Genomic DNA, 16,092 nt, shown 5'->3' with positions numbered 1-16,092 from the left:
GGCGCTCCAGCTCGAGGAGGAGGAGGAGGAGCGCGTGTGGCTAGCTGCAATGCCGCCGCCCTAGCAGACACCGGAGGAGGCTGCCTTGGCAGCGTTCGGGTGGGCTGGCCCTGCTCCCGTCTTCGTCGACCTCACCGGCAATAGCGACGGCAGCGTCGACGCCAAGGGTAAGGGCAAGGGCGACGACGTCTAGGGTAGCGTGCGGGGCGGTAGCGGTGGGCGCAGACTTTTTTTTATGTTTTAATTAATGTTTAAGTGGACTTTGGCCGGCGTTTAACCGGCCACTTTATGTTTATTTATGTTTATTTATGTTTATTTTGTGCGATTTGTTCTTTTTTTCACGCCGGCCCATTTTGAGTCAACCTCCTATTGGGCGGTCAAGCCGACCCATTTCAGAATGCGGACGCGCATGTCCGCCTGGCCGACCCAAACGGACAAAAAGCGGACAAAGCGCGCGTCCGTTTGGATCACCCCGTTGGAGTTGCTCTTACTGTTGAATTTCGGACGCCAACGCCAAGATCATGTTTAGTGCAAATTGAAGGAAAAGGTGGACTACAGTTTTCAGGCCCAGCACAGAAAATACTTGAAATTCTATGGATTATATTCAGACATTTACTAAAAGTGTCACGGGCGAGTAGCTTGTTATTAGCCCATAACCAACACAGAAAACTTGAATGTTCCTGGTGAGTGAAACAGGGCAGATCAGGTCAGGTTCGTCAGCAAGGCGATAGTCTTGACCACTGTTTCAAATAGCCCGCTATAGCTCCGCTATAGCACGCTATAATGTTTATAAAAGGTCTTGCGCTAAGAGACTTTGGTCCAAACAAATGAACAAACATTTTAAATAGTGCGCTATAGCTCCGCTATAGCATGCTATAGCATTTGAAAGAGGTCCGGCGCTAAGATGCTTAGCGCGCTATTTAAAACTTTGGTCTTGACAGTCTCAGGCAGATGGAGCTATGTACTGTGCTCATGGTGGTGCGAGGGTCTATAGACGGCAATTGCGAGTGAGCTTCAGGCCAACACCACCCACAGTTTTGCCAAATATTAAAACAGAATGGAACACAAGGTAGCAAGAGAAACAATGACCGAAGTAAATACCTTCGATGGCGCAGCAAAGCGCACATATATTTCTCTAGTTACAACCATACATGGAACACAAGGTAGCATGAGGACAAAGACTGAACCATATATCGCCCCATGGGCACAGGCGCAGCAAAAGGTGCATATATTTCTGAAGTGTTACAACTATACATGGAACAAACAGAACTCTAGGCTTCTCTATAGCAGTACATACACGTAACTAAAAGAAACTATACGCCGCACCAAGCATCGTAGTCTGAATCTTACTAATACAGGAAGCATGCTCATCACCTGAAAATACTACATACATGGACCCCTTTGGCATCACGTCCGGATCAACAAATAAAAATGCTCTCTTATGTACACGATAATTGCACCGACCATGTACAGGTTTGGAGCCCTACCATCCCTGCTAGCTTCCTGCTATCTTTCAAATAATCCTCTGATCACCTGCTCCAGTTCCGCCACAGTATACATCGGTTTCTCTCGGCTGATCCTGTCGAACCAAGATCTTGGATTTTCCTCTAGTGCTCTCAAGAAGTTCACATATTTTGGAACAATCAAATCCACTATCTCTTGACGCAGTCTCCCCTTGAGCACAGTCTGAACCTTCCGAGTCATCTGGCTATCACAGATAATAAGGAACTCTCCGGTAAATTTATCCAAGGACAAACGCCGTGGCTTCCTCAGAGAATCCCCATCCAAATATCTCAGGAGTGGAACCCAATATTCCTCAAGGTAGCTCATGATGTACTGGTCAATCAGTGAAACTAAATTACTCTCTACATCGGGAGGGAGTAATCCTGAATGGCAATTCTTTTGCAAAACATAATTTATGTTATTCAAGAAGAATATGCACCTTTGCCCCTTTTTTTGGAAACTCCCAGCAATACAGCAGGGCAAACCAGTGGACGACGAACACACAGACAAGCAACCGTCCGAACAGGACGAGTCAGATAATCAGTCCAGGCCCGGCGAAAACAATAGTCCAGACGACCTCACGCCAAACACACCGCCGGAGAATAAAAACCTTCGGAAAAGACTCGTCGCCACCGCAAGAAGCTTGAAGAAAGAAAAACGGAAGCTCAAAACAGCGGAAGATACACTCAGAATGAGGTGGAGCAAAGTGCTCAAAACCGCAGACAAATACGGCAATGGCCATCAATCAAAGAGCTACCCGAAGCGCAAGCTACTGCCAGAATTTGATGAGGAGGCCATAGAGCCCCCACAATCAAAAAACAAAGAGGCTGCTTGGTTGGATAGACGGCCAGATGATAGGCCAAAATCTGAAAGCGGCGCCGCATATAAACCGACTAATGACCCTGGAAGGACAGATGGCCCAGCTAGGTCCATTTACGGGCCAAAGAAAAGGGCCCCAGGAAGCAATGCAACACGCCAAGTGTCCGAAGACAGCGGTACACCCAATACAGGGGCGCCGCACACCCACTATGTTTCACCAACGAGGTGCTGGATCACGAATTCCCAGTAGGGTTTAAACCCATAAACATAGAGGCCTACGACGGAACAACAAACCCTGGAGTCTGGATAGAGGATTACATACTACACATACACATGGCTAGAGGAGATGATCTCCACGCCATAAAATACTTACCCCTCGAGCTCAAAGGGTCAGCCCGTCTTTGGCTCAAAAGCCTCCCAGAAAACACTGTTGGAAGTTGGGAAGAGCTCGAGGATGCGTTTAGAGCAAACTTTCAAGGAACTTATGTCCGCCCTCCGGATGCAGATGATCTAAGTCATATAACTCAACAGCCCGGAGAGTCAGCGCGCAAATTCTGGAACAGGTTCCTCACCAAAAAGAACCAAATAGTCGACTGTTCGGACGCCGAAGCCTTAGCAGCTTTTAAACACAACGTCCGAGACGAATGGCTCGCCAGACACCTCGGCCAAGAGAAGCCGAGGACAATGTCCGCGCTAACAAGCCTCATGACCCGCTTTTGTGCGGGAGAGGATAGCTGGCTAGCAAGACACAGCACCAGCGACCCAAGTACATCCGAGATCAGAGATGGAAACAGAAAATCACGGCGCAGAAAAGAGCAGCGCCGGAATAAAGAGAAAAGCCCAAAGAGCACGGCAGTCAACGCCGGATTCAAAAGCTCACGGCCAAACAACAAAACACCGCCTCTTAAGGATAACAACGATGAGCTATCCAACTTAAACAAGATTTTGGGTCGGATATGTCAAATCCACAGTACCCTCGGAAGGCCTGCAAACCACACCCACCGAGATTGTTGGGTTTTCAAACAGTCCGGCCAACTAAACGCCGAACACAAGGGGCTCAAGGCATCAAGCGAAGATGATAAACCCCACCAGCAGAGCACCGGAAAACAAAAGAATTTCCCACAAGAGGTCAAAGAAGTAAATTCACTTCATGTGATAATACGGAAAAACAGTGCGGCACCCGTTAAAATGGGTCTCGCACGGTCCAACCCAGTGGAACATAGAGATTGGACATCAAAACCAATCACTTTGGACCACCTGGATTATTCCAGAAGCGTTCGAACTGCAGGATGGACTGCCCTGATATTGGATCCTATAATCGACGGACTGCAATTTACATAAGTCCTGATGGACGGAGGCAGTGACTTAAACATGTTGTATCCAAACACAATCCGCAAGTTAGGGATAGACCTTACTAAAATTCGACACAGCCGCACTTCCTTCAAAGGAGTGACGTCAGGCCCTTACGCCAAGTGCTCAGGCTCCTTATTACTAGAAGTTGTGTTCGGATCACCGAACAACTTTCGGCGCGAAAAACTAATCTTTCATATCGTCCCATTTAAAAGTAGCTATCAGGCACTCTTGGGACGAGAAGCTTTTGTCCGCTTCAACGCCATACCACATTACGCATCTCTTACACTTAAGATGCCCGGTCCACATGGCATCATTTCAGTGCGAGGGTCATTTAAAGACCCCGGACACGGTCAGACGAGTCCGGCATAAATAAGCTAGGGGCTCCCTAGCCGCACATCCCTTCACAAGGGGCTGCGTGCACAAGCAACAGCGAGCTCATACAGACTCCGCTTTACTTATTTATATTTCTTCTTTCGTATATATTTTTCGCACGAGTTCCTTTCAAACTAAGTTCCTCTCTTTTTACAGATGAACAACATGCACACCTGTCCAGGATAACGGCACAACGGAGACACAGGCGCAGACGTGCAGTAGGGACCCGTCGCGAGGATTCTTTTCAGATTAAGACCCTGCGTAAACCTTTTTTACTGTCTCTTGTTGTTATAATCCCTTGGTTTCTCATTATAACCAAAGTGGAGCCTGACGTTTTGGCATCGGCCGCGTCAGAGGACCATGTCCGTACCTGGACACTAGGGGCTTAGGGCATTGTTCTGCCCATTATTATAAAGACCGAACACCTTCGGGAGTGTTCGGCGTCTCGAGTTAGGCCTTATATGCATCAGCTCCGAATCATGTCTTTGGTCAAATATTGGGTTTGCCTGGCTCCTGTGTTTTGCTGCCTTACGTTCCGTATCATCGGCTAACGCGGCACCAGGAGAACTACTGCGATTGTGCCCCAGTTCGGCTGGGCGAGCACCTCAGTAGAGAAAGCCAAAAACTGACTGTCATGATACAGCGAGAGACTGGTCAACCACTCGATCGACTACAGGAATGTTTAGAATTCCCCGCTTTGATGAAGGGCCGTTTCCCGGTCAGGCACACACGCGCCCCGAATTCGGAGAAGCGCGGTGCCCCAAGGAGCTATATCGTAGCCCCACCCTCGAACTCCAATGGCTAAGTGAAAGTGATAAAGCATCATAGTCCGGATTGCCTCGTTTGCTACGCTACCACCTCCTTAACAGGACCGGGACGTCGGATTAAGTGTGAAAACGCGCTATTTTTTACGAACACCCCCGCACCTTGTGCGTGGGGGCTGAAGCCGAAGACTGCAATCTTTCAGGTTATACAAACGTATACATAAACGGCCGCATAGGAGATATTTTAATACTTGGAACGCACAAGTATAAAAAGCGGTTACAACATAATCATTGTCTTACAAGATAAAACGTTCATTTGAACATGACATTTTTCGAGCACTGCGACTCTATCACACGAGCGCCACGCATAACTTCCCCAAAATAGTGCTCGGCGGGTAACCGGCTTTCGTCCGAACCCTGGGCTGCAATAGCGATGGCATCCATCTCTGTCCAATGTGTCTTCACACGGGCAAGGGCCATCTGCGCACCTTCTATGCAGGCCGACCGCTTCATCTCCTTGATATGCGGCACCGCTCCAAGAAATTGCTGCAATAAGCCGAAATAGCTCATCGCCTTGGGCCTCTCTGGCCAGACATGAGCCACGATATAAGTCATGGCAAGTCCGGACAACCTGTTCAGCTCAGCCCATTCGGCCAACTGATCAGTCAATGGAAGTGAACGATCTGGACTATGGAATTGAGACCAAAATAGCTCTTCCGTCTTGTGATCTTTCTGGCTCCGGAAGTGCACAACGGCATCAGCCGCACTTGCCGCTAAGTCCATATATGGATCCTCCGGACCCCACAGCTGGCCAAGTTGGGCATACTTTGGATCCGTAAACCGGCGAGGCAGCAGAAAAGGCCTGCCAGCCACAATATATCCGGCCTGGCGCAGCTCCTCCTTCATAGCCCGCATTGCAGAACAGGCATCCTTGGCCTCGGCGGTGGCCTTCCCCAAGTCTTCCCGCTCCGATAGGAGCTCCTTTTCAAGAGCCTCATTGCGGTCGGCAGCATCCTTCAATTTCACGGCCAATTCGGCCATCTTTTCCCTGCTTAGGCAGTGTGCAGCCTTTTCGGCTTTCAACTCCTCGGCCGCCCTCGAGGCAGCCGCATCACTCCTTCGGGCTTGCTCCTTAGCTTGAGCAAGCTCGGCCCGAAGGCTCTCCACAGCAGCAGCACCGTCTGTATCACAGCATATATATTGTCAGAAGCGGGCTTTGACTCCCTTAAATAAGTGACTATGGAGAATTCATTTACCTTGCGACTCGTCAAGTCGCCGGTTGACAAGCGCGATGTCCGCATCCGCTACATCGAGTTGCCGCATTAACTCGACAACTCCACTAGTCCGGCTAGCCCCCGGACTATCCGCCACCTGCATAGGAATGGCGACATTCATTACCTGCGATTTTGATCCTCGGCACGCTGTCGCTTTCGACAACCTACCGAGTCTCAGGGGCTACTATCTATACAGGGCGCACTTCTATGTGCCAAACTGTCAAAAAGGTGCGTCGTTCTTGCGTACCTCAAATCCCGCCAGCAAACTCCTGACGGCACTATGCAATCCGCTTTCGGTGGACGAAATCCTTCCAATCACCATAATCATCAAAGCACGGTGATCTTCTGAGATGGACGCCCTCTCAAGCAGATCCTTCAGCTCCCCCGGCCGGACACTAGTTGGCGCCGAACTCTCCGGCCCCACCGGACTCTGGGATACCCTCCGTGATGATACTTCGGGCTCGTCTGCCCTGTCCGACGGCGCAGCAGACGGAGGCGTTTCGCTCTCCATCATCTCCGGACGAAGATCCCCCGAAGACGAACTCATCTGAGAAGGCCGCAGATCCGAACTGTAAGGTAAAAATTTCGGTTATCCACAGAAGCACAAAATAGGGGTATTTTCTTATTAATGAACCCCCTTTTTCCTACTCACGGCTCGCTGGAGGGCTGATCCTTTAGAAACGATTGTACGTTCGGGCTCTCCCCGAACGCAGGACCCTCCGGTAAAGATTTCTTTCCCTGCTTAGGGGCTTTGGCCTCCGGGTCTTCGGAGGCGGTCCTCTTCTCCCCCTGGAAGGAGGGATTTTCGATCCCCCCCTCTTCAGGCGCCCCCTTGGGCGAAGTGATAGCTCTCCTATTTTCCCCACCGCCCCCTTCTATGGGCGCGACCTCCAACATTCTGACCAACACGGGCTCCGGTGCGGTCTCTGGGAGGGGGGCTGGACACCTTATCAGCTTCGATCGCGCTACCCACTCCTGATGAAGAATAATGGGTTAGAAGGCGAATTTCAGAAAAGCAAACAAACAGAACGTCCGGACTTTGAGCTACTTACCTGTGTATCCGGGCGATTGCAGCTTAGGCCTGCGTCCTCGGTCAATTTCGGACACGCCGCCTGCGGTCCGAAGAACAACTTGTACATCTCCACGGGCGTCATACCCATGAAGTGTTGGAGAGTTCGTGGTCCCTCCGGATTGAACTCCCATAACCGGAGAGGACGGCGTTTGCAGGGCAGAAGACGCCTGATCAACATGACCTGCATCACCACAACCAGATTGATCTCCCTCGCTTGGAGGTCTCGAATCCGGCCCTGCAATAAAGGCACATCTTCGGACGGCCCCCAATTGAGCCCTTGGTTGACCCACGACATCAATCGGCGTGGAGGTCCCGGGCGGAATGAAGGCGGCGGCTTTTGCTTGCTGCCCTTCGGAGCGGTGATATAGAACCACTCCTGCTGCCACAAGCCGAGCTCCTCTTGGAAGGAGCCCTCGGGCCACGGGGCATCGGCCTTCCTGCTTATGGCCGCCCCGCCGCACTCCGCTTGACGCCCCCCGATCATCTTCGGCTCCACATTGAAGGTCTTCAGCCACAGACCAAAGTGGGGGGTGACGCGGAGGAAGGCTTCGCAGACAATAATGAATGCGGAAATATGGAGGATGGACTCCGGAGCCAAGTCGTGAAAATCCAGCCCGTAGTAGAACATGAGCCCTCTCACGAAGGGGTCCGTCGAGAAGCCCAAACCCCGACGGAGGTGGGATATGAAGACGACGTACTCACCGGGCTCAGGAGTGGGTACGACCTGCCCTTGGGCGGGCAACCTGTGCGAAATCTCGTAGGACAGGTACTTGGCCTCACGCAGCTTTAGCACGTCCTCCTCCGTGACAGAGGAGGGCATCCACCGGCCCTGAAGGTCGGAGCCGGACATTGTTGAAGATCCGAAGCACTCGAATCTGGGGCTCTGGATGATGGAACTTGGAGCAAGGAGAAGATTCGATGGAAGATTGAAGAAAAGAAACGAGCCTTGGTCCTCTTATAAAGGGGGAAAATACCAAGAGCCGTCTCCGTGACCGTTCGGGATTCACCTTCGATGGAGGAGGCATGGCGACAGGCACGGTTGGGTTACCCACGCTTGTATTGATGAGAATCCCGGAATAAGGGGAGCACGATCTCTGCTTCGACAAGACGTGTCAAGGAAACCGCTTCGCTAAACGTGCTGAGGTGGTATAATAAAAAATGATTCAAGTAAAGGCTTGGTAGTGGTGTGACGTCATGCCGCAAAATACGTCAGCAGATTGAACTTATGTGCATTTTATTCTCTCTATGGTAGAATGTGGAATTTATTTTCCAGAGCCGGACACTATCCTGGTGTTCATGATCTTCTCTGGATTATTCAAAGGAGGAACCCGCCTTGCAATGCCAAACATTATGCGCGCCGGACTTATTGTCATTGAAGCCTGGTTCAGGGGCTACTGAGGGAGTCCTGGACTAAGGGGTGTCCGGACAGCCGGACTATCATCGTCCGCCGGACTCCAAGACTACGAAGATACAAGATTGAAGACTCTGTCCTGTGTCCGGATGGGACTTTCCTTGGCGTGGAAGGCAAGCTTGGCGATACGGATATGTAGATCTCCTACCATTATAACCGACTTTGTGTAACCCTAGCCTTCTCCGGTGTCTATATAAACCGGAGGGCTTTAGTCCGTAGGACACAACATACATTACAACAATCATACCATAGGCTAGCTTTAGGGTTTAGCCTCCTTGATCTCGTGGTAGATCCACTCTTGTACTACCCATATCATCAATATTAATCAAGCAGGACGTAGGGTTTTACCTCCATCAAGAGGGCCCGAACCTGGGTAAAACATCGTGTCCCTTGTCTCCTGTTACCATCCGCCTAGACGCACAGTTCGGGACCCCCTACCCGAGATCCGCCGGTTTTGACACCGACAGCGGTATTGTTGGATGAAGCGGCCCGGACCGACATTACGCGTACGCTTATGCAAGACTGGTTCTACCGACGTGCTTTGCATATATGTGGCTGGCGGGTGTCAGTTTCTCCAACTTTAGTTGAACCGAGTGTGGCTACGCCCGGTCCTTGACAAGGTTAAACAGCACTAACTTCACGAAATATCGTTGTGGTTTTGATGCGTAGGTAAGAACGGTTCTTGCTCAGCCCGTAGCAGCCACGTAAAACTTGCAACAACAAAGTAGAGGACGTCTAACTTGTTTTTGCAGGGCATGTTGTGATGTGATATGGTCAAGACATGATGCTAAATTTTATTGTATGAGATGATCATGTTTGTAACAAAGTTATCGGCAACTGGCAGGAGCCATATGGTTGTCGCTTTATTGTATGCAATGCATCACCTTGTAATTGCTTTACTTTATCACAAAGCGGTAGCGATAGTCGTAGAAGCAATAGTTGGCGAGACGACAATGATGCTACAATGGAGATCAAGATGTCGCGCCGGTGACCATGGTGGTCATGACGGTGTTTCGGAGATGGAGATCACAAGCACAAGATTGTCGTGGGAAACGAGCACCTATGGGGCAGGGCCCCTTTTCGGTGCGGCAGGGAGCGGAGGGCGCACGAAGAGCGGATCAAGGCGGAGCACGCGAGCGATTTTTACCCAGCTTCGGAGCTCTCCGGAGAGATAATACTCCTACTGCTGCTTTGTGATTGTATTATGTTCTTGCTCTAGAGCATGAGAGTGTGTTGGTTTCGAATGAGTCGAACCCCTTCTACGTTGCGCATGGGCCTTCTTTTATAGGCACAAGGGGTCACCGACAGGTGGCAACGCATGCGGGGGTAAAAGTGTAAAAGGTGTGGTTGGTACAACTGCCATCTACAGTGGATCCTACCTAACTCTGACGGCAGGGGACAAAGGCATTAAATGCCCGTCCGCGTCGCCTAAACAGTGCAGAAAAGCGACCGTTAGGGGCGCCACCGCTTGCCACGATGGCCATCTCGTCATCTCCGCTCGCCACCTCGCACCGCTTGGCTGCACAGCTTCCCGCCGCTGTGTCTAGAACGGTCTCAGGGCGACACATCGACGGATGCGCTGGAGCGTGTGCGCAGAGTGGTGGCTTCGCCGCGGCAAGCGCCTTGCCGCGGTCGTTGTCTTGTCGCGCCCGGAAGCTTGTCGCTTGCCGGGTCTTGCCGGGACGCGCGGCGCGTCGCGGCAAGCTCCTTGAAATGCCTTGGTTAGCCTTCCCGGCAAGCTCCTCTTGTCGGGGCCTTGTCCTTCCCGGCAAGCTCCTCTTGCCGGGGCTTTGTCTTCTCAGTTAAAACACTTTGTTCTTGAATGGCATCAATAGGAACTACGGAGGATCTTGGCGGGCACCCGGCAAGCCTTGCCGCGGGGTGCTGCGACTGCCCGTGCACAAGTTCGGGATACTAAGGTACCCCTACTTTAGTACAGCGACAGGAGCCCCCGGGCCTGGGCCACACACGGTGCTGAGCGCTGTTGGGCCAGGCCCAAAACAGGGCACGGGCACACGCGGCCTGGGTCCACACCATATCTAACTCCGTATCCACCGCACCCTCCCGTAACGGCACGCGTCGAACGCGGCGTCGTGGGAGAGATCGTGGGTGATTCTTTATTCGTAAAAAGCGTAAGTTCGCCTCCTCCTCTTTATAAGCAGGGGAAACAGGGGCAGTTCCCCCACCTTCGCCACTTGCGGTTCCTTCCTCAGAAATCTCCGCCGCTCCCCTCCGCTTCCCAAAGCCGAAAGAGAGCAGCGCTCCACCCCCGTCGCCGCCGTCGCTGCCAACGCCCCCGCTCTCCCCCACCGCCTCCGCCATGGCTCCGAAGACCGGGAAGGGTGCGAAGTCGGCCGAGGCACTGCGGCTTGAAGCACTACGGAAGGAGCAGGCACTCTTCCCCCCTGAGCTCTCCACGAAGGAGCTGAGGGAATGGTTCTATATTTTCTGGTCGACGGAGATGCAGGCGCATCCGCGCACGCAGGTACTTTCCGCCGCCGCTTCCACTTCGAAACGGTGTCCAAAAGGATACCCCTTCTTTGCTCTGTTCTTCTATTGCGGGCTCTGCCCGCCCTTCTCCGATTTCTTCTGTGATATCATGAATACCTACGGGTTTCATCTCCTTGATTTCACCCCCAACGCCGTTCTGACCATGGTGGTTTTCGCACATCTCTGCGAGAACTTTGTCGGAATCCATCCAAACGTAGCCCTTTTCCGCCACTACTTCATAGCCCGGGCCGAGAAAGGCGAGCCCTTAGCTGGCAGGATCGCCTGGATCTCGAGAGTCGGGATGAAGGAGGTCTATCTGGAGGGGGAGCTCCGTAGCAAATGGGAGGAGTGGAGAGCGGATTGGTGTTGGATTGTTGATGAGAACCCGCAGCCATTCACCAACTTGCGCCAAACCCGAGTAGTGCGCAGCGGCGATTGGAGCACCCTGGCGGCGGACGATGCTAGACTGAAGATTGCCACCACCCGGATCTTGCGGCTCAGGCTTGCCGGGCTCACAGTAGGTGCTGTTGGCGCGGACTTTCTTCGCCGCCGCATCGCCCCTCTGTAGGAGAGGGGGAGACCCGCCTGGCTGTTCGGGGGTCCGGCGGATATCATGAGGCTGCGCCCGGGCCTCAACTTTAATTTTACTGTCTTGGAGTTGGATGGGACACTCAAGGAACTGTTCAAGCACGACCCCAACCATCCCGAGTGGTTCAGGCTGCCGCAGGGCGTCATCCCATTGTGCAACAACTCCCAGCTCGATCGCATCTGCGCAATGATGCCAGAGTGCGACTCGCATGGGATTATCCCAACTTGGCAGGAGCCCGCCGACGACGTCGTGCAGCAATTCTTTGACGACTTGGTGGAGGTGGAGATCCGTGCCGACGAGCAGAGGAGCCTCACCCGCGACACTACCGACGATGAGATGCGGCGCATTGCCACCAGGGCGGAAGAGGCGGCGGCAGCCGCCGCCGTGGGCGAGTTCGGGTTTACTATGGAGGAAGCAGAGGCAGCCGAGGCGGCAAGCCTTGCCGAGCGGGAGGAGCTTGTCGGGGAGGTCGTCGGCGAGGGAGAGCCCGAAGCCGAATCGAGCGAGCCCGCCGAGGGCGCAAGCGGCCAGCCGTCTTCAAGCAACTTGCCGCAAGCGGAGCTCCCAGTGCAGCCCCCGGCTCAACCAAGAAGGCGCCTCCGCAGGGTCGGAGACATAGCAGGGCGGAAGACGGGCCAACAGCCGTCGCGCCATGGGACACGCTCCACCGCGGCAAGCACCGTTGCCGCGGGAGCATCTCACGCCGCACCGGCGACTGGAGCGGGGTCTTCTCGGGCCGCCGCTTCTGATCCTGCCGCAGCTCCCGCCAAGCGTCCAAGGGAGCCTACTCCTCCGCCTCGTCGCGCTGAAAGAGTACCGGACTTCGACCTCTCCGCGCTCAGCTCCGACGAGGAGGAAGAAGAGGAGGAGGAGTAAGACTTTCTTCTTGTTGTACTTATATTTCTTCGATTCTTGCTGTTTCTTGTCTTGTATCTGATCTGCTTTCTTCTGAACCTTGTTCCTTTCTAGGACTCTGGCCTAGAGAGCGGAGAAGAGGGCCAAGGTCCCCGTGGTTGTCATCGAGGACGATCCTACTGTGACAACAGAGGACGCGTCCGATACCACCTTGTCGGACCCGGCAACCTCTCCCCGAAGCAGCCCCCAGCGCAGCCCCCAGCGTAAGTACATAATTTTCTTTCCGCTCTCAGGCGCGCATGGGTGTTCTTTCCTTGTTGATATCTTGATTGTTGGTTTGCTTGTGTAGGAGCAGAACAGGCCCACCAGGAACAACCAGAAGCCGCTCCTGAGGTGCTATCTGCTTCAACTACGCCGCCAAGGGATGACTCCCCGGCAAGGGAGCGCTCTCCGGCAAGGGGCGGGACCAGTGATCCCCCGGTGGTGGAGCCCATGATTACAGAGCCCAGCACAGGTAACCCTTCTTGTCAGAAAACTTCCCTTGGGTTCTTCTTATTCCGATCGGTCTTTTTGGATATTTGCTTGACTCTTTTCTCCCTCTTCCTGTCTTTAGATCCTCCCTCCACGGAGCTGATGGAGACCGAGGCCACCGGCGAGGAGAACGTGCGCGGCAACACTAACGATGCCGCCGCTACCGAAGAAGAGGCCGGCACTGATGATCCCGCCGACGAAGAGGCCGCCAAGGCTGCTAGCGCAGGAGCTGGCGAGGGATCTGGCGATCGCACTAACGACCCAGGGGCCGCAGGAGCGCAAGGCGCTATGCCGACCGCCGATCCCTCCGCCGCTGACGCAGTGCCAGGCTCCGAAGAGCCCCATCCCGGCGCCTACTTGAAGGTCGGCGACGGTGTCTTCATCAAGCTCCCCTGGGCGTCAAGCTCCAGGGCGCCGGTCGAGGGAGAGGCTTTCGACGGAGAAGTGCTCGCCTCCGCTGGACTGACGGTGGTTGACGCGCCAAGCAGAAGCAGCAGCGAGTCTGAGGAGGAGCAGCTGCTCCGGAAGCTGGTGTCACTCTACCGCGCCCGACAAGCAAAACTGGAGTCCCGGGAAGCGCTTGTCGCGCAGGCGGGAGTGGACATTGAGAAGCATGCGGAGGAGCTCCAGAGCCGCAACCAAGAGGCCCTCCAGTCCATTGCAGAGGAGAGGGCGCAGCTTGTCGAGGCACGGAAGGCCTTCCTCCTCGAGAAGGCTGAAGCCGAGGAGCAGCAGCGGCTTCCGCCGAGGAGATGTCCGTGCGAGAAGGCGAGCTGACGCAGCGGAAGGTCAACTTGGACAGCTATGAGGAGGAGCTTGCCGCGCGCGAGGAGACACTTGGCGGGGCCCTCAAGGAAGCGAAGGATGCTGCTGCAGCTGCCGAGGCCGCCAAGAAGGAGCTGGAGGTGAAGGTGACGCAGCTAGAGGCTGATATCAAGGCGAAAAATGAAGAGCTTGCCGCGCTCCAGCGCAAGCGCGAGAAGGACGCCCTTGCCCATGGTGAGCTTCAGGGTCGTCTCTCTGAGAAGGGCAGGGAGTTGAACGACGCCAAGGACGCCAACACCGATCTCGAGCTGAAGCTGGCCATGCTGATTGAGACGCTGGACGGCGCCAAGAAGCGGGAGGAGGACTTGAAGCAGGAGCTCAAGGCCAACGAGGCGCTGCTGACGAGGGCTGCCGAGACCCAGAACACCTTCAGGGATACCGTGGAGCTCTGGACGGAGGGCCTCGTCAACATTGCCGCAGTTATTGACGAGGAGCTGACGCAGCTGGAACTGGAGGGCTTCGGGTACTCCTCCGACGAGAACCTCCAGCCCAGTGCCAAGCTCACTCTGTTCTTCAAGGGCGTGGCGACGGCTCTCCAGTAACTCCGGGAAAGGATCCCAAAGCAGCTGGCTGACGAGTCGCGCGCAATCTGCGCCAGAGTTCTGGAGAAGGTGTTGGTGAAGGTGCTCTTCCGCAATCCAGGCCTCAACCTCACCAACGTCCTCAAGAAGCTGCCGGCGGGTGCTGATCTTGAAGAGCTCAAGGCCCTTGTCGCACCCATTGTGGACAAGGTGAATGAAGTCAGGAGGGTTGATGGTGGCCGCGTAGATTAGACCGCCTGTTTTCTCCTTTTTCTTGCCGCTGCTAGACATGTTACGGGAACAATCTATTAGAGCGCGACAAGTTATTTTTGTAATATAACTTTATCTTGGGCAGTATTTGCTACGTTATTTCCTCTACTCGATTCCTTCCTTTGTATGTTTTTACCCTATGCTTTTAGGGAACTTGCCGGCGCAGGCACCCTTGCCGCGAGCGCTGAGTGCGGAACATAAGCAGCCTGCTGGCGGTGCTGCTTCCGGCAAGAAACCTTGTCGCAACTAGTCGCAGCACATTTAAGTTGTTGAGCGGACTCGAAACAAAGTAAGGGCGTAACTAGCTACGAGTTGGTTCCTCCGCGCACAGGTTTTCCATACAAAGCACGGTCGTTCAAGGAAGATAACTTAATAAGTTTTAAAACTGATTGTGCTCAAACTTTGGCAACTTAGCTTTTCTGTCGTCTGCGTCCCGGCAAGGCGATACTTTCTTGAACGACGCCTGGTCCGTACCATTATCTTCTCCTTCCCCCCTCCGGTGAACTTGTGGGCGAAGGAACCTTCTTTTTGAGGAAAAGAAAGAAGAGAAAATAATGATATGGAGCCTCAAGGCTCGTTATTGCTTACCGGGGGCAAGTGCTGCACAAAGTGTGAGATAATACATGCAAAAAAGAAAAAGGCATGAAATTTGACAAGATGTGCGGAGCATATGATCTTCTATGCACGGGATCTGCGCCCGGCTTTGTACAAAGGGTTACATGCAACAGCGGCAAGGCTTGTACAAAAGGTGGTTGCCGGAACAGGTTCCGGCAACTGCGCCTTATGGGTAAAACTTACGAAGATGCTCAATGTTTCAGGAGTTGCTCACCGGAAAGCCATCTTCGGTCTCAAGGCGGACAACGCCAGGCCTAGTGACTCGCTTTACCCGATATGGGCCTTCCCACTTCGGCGTCAACTTGTTGGAATTCTTGGCGGATTGAACGCGCCGAAGAACAAGGTCGCCTTCCTCGAGACTTCTGGCATTAACCTTGCGGCTATGGTAGCAGCGCAAAGCTTGCTGGTATCGAGCAGCTCGTACAGCAGCCTGAAGACGATCTTCCTCAAGGAGCAGCGCGTCATCTTGTCTCAGCTGCTCTTGCTCAAGCTCATCATAAGCGAGCACTCGAGGCGATCCGTATACGAGTTCCGTGGGGAGAACTGCCTCTGCTCCATAGACTAGAGCGAAAGATGTCTGGCCAGTGGCTCGATTTGGCGTCGTCCTGATCGACCAAAGAACCACCAGCAGCTCCTCAACACAATTCTTTCCGCACTTGTGCAGCCTGTCGAAAGTTCTGGTCTTGAGCCCGCGCAGCACTTCAGCGTTTGCCCTCTCCGCTTGACCGTTGCTTCTTGGGTGAGCAACAGAAGTGAAGCAGACCTTCGCGCCAAGATCTTGGACGTACTGCATGAAGGTGTGGCTTGTAAATTGTGTGCCATTGTCGG

Source organism: Triticum dicoccoides, chromosome 2B (genome assembly GCF_002162155.2).
Source record: "Triticum dicoccoides isolate Atlit2015 ecotype Zavitan chromosome 2B, WEW_v2.0, whole genome shotgun sequence".
Lineage (NCBI taxonomy): Eukaryota > Viridiplantae > Streptophyta > Magnoliopsida > Poales > Poaceae > Triticum > Triticum dicoccoides.
This window is presented reverse-complemented; position numbering follows the sequence as displayed.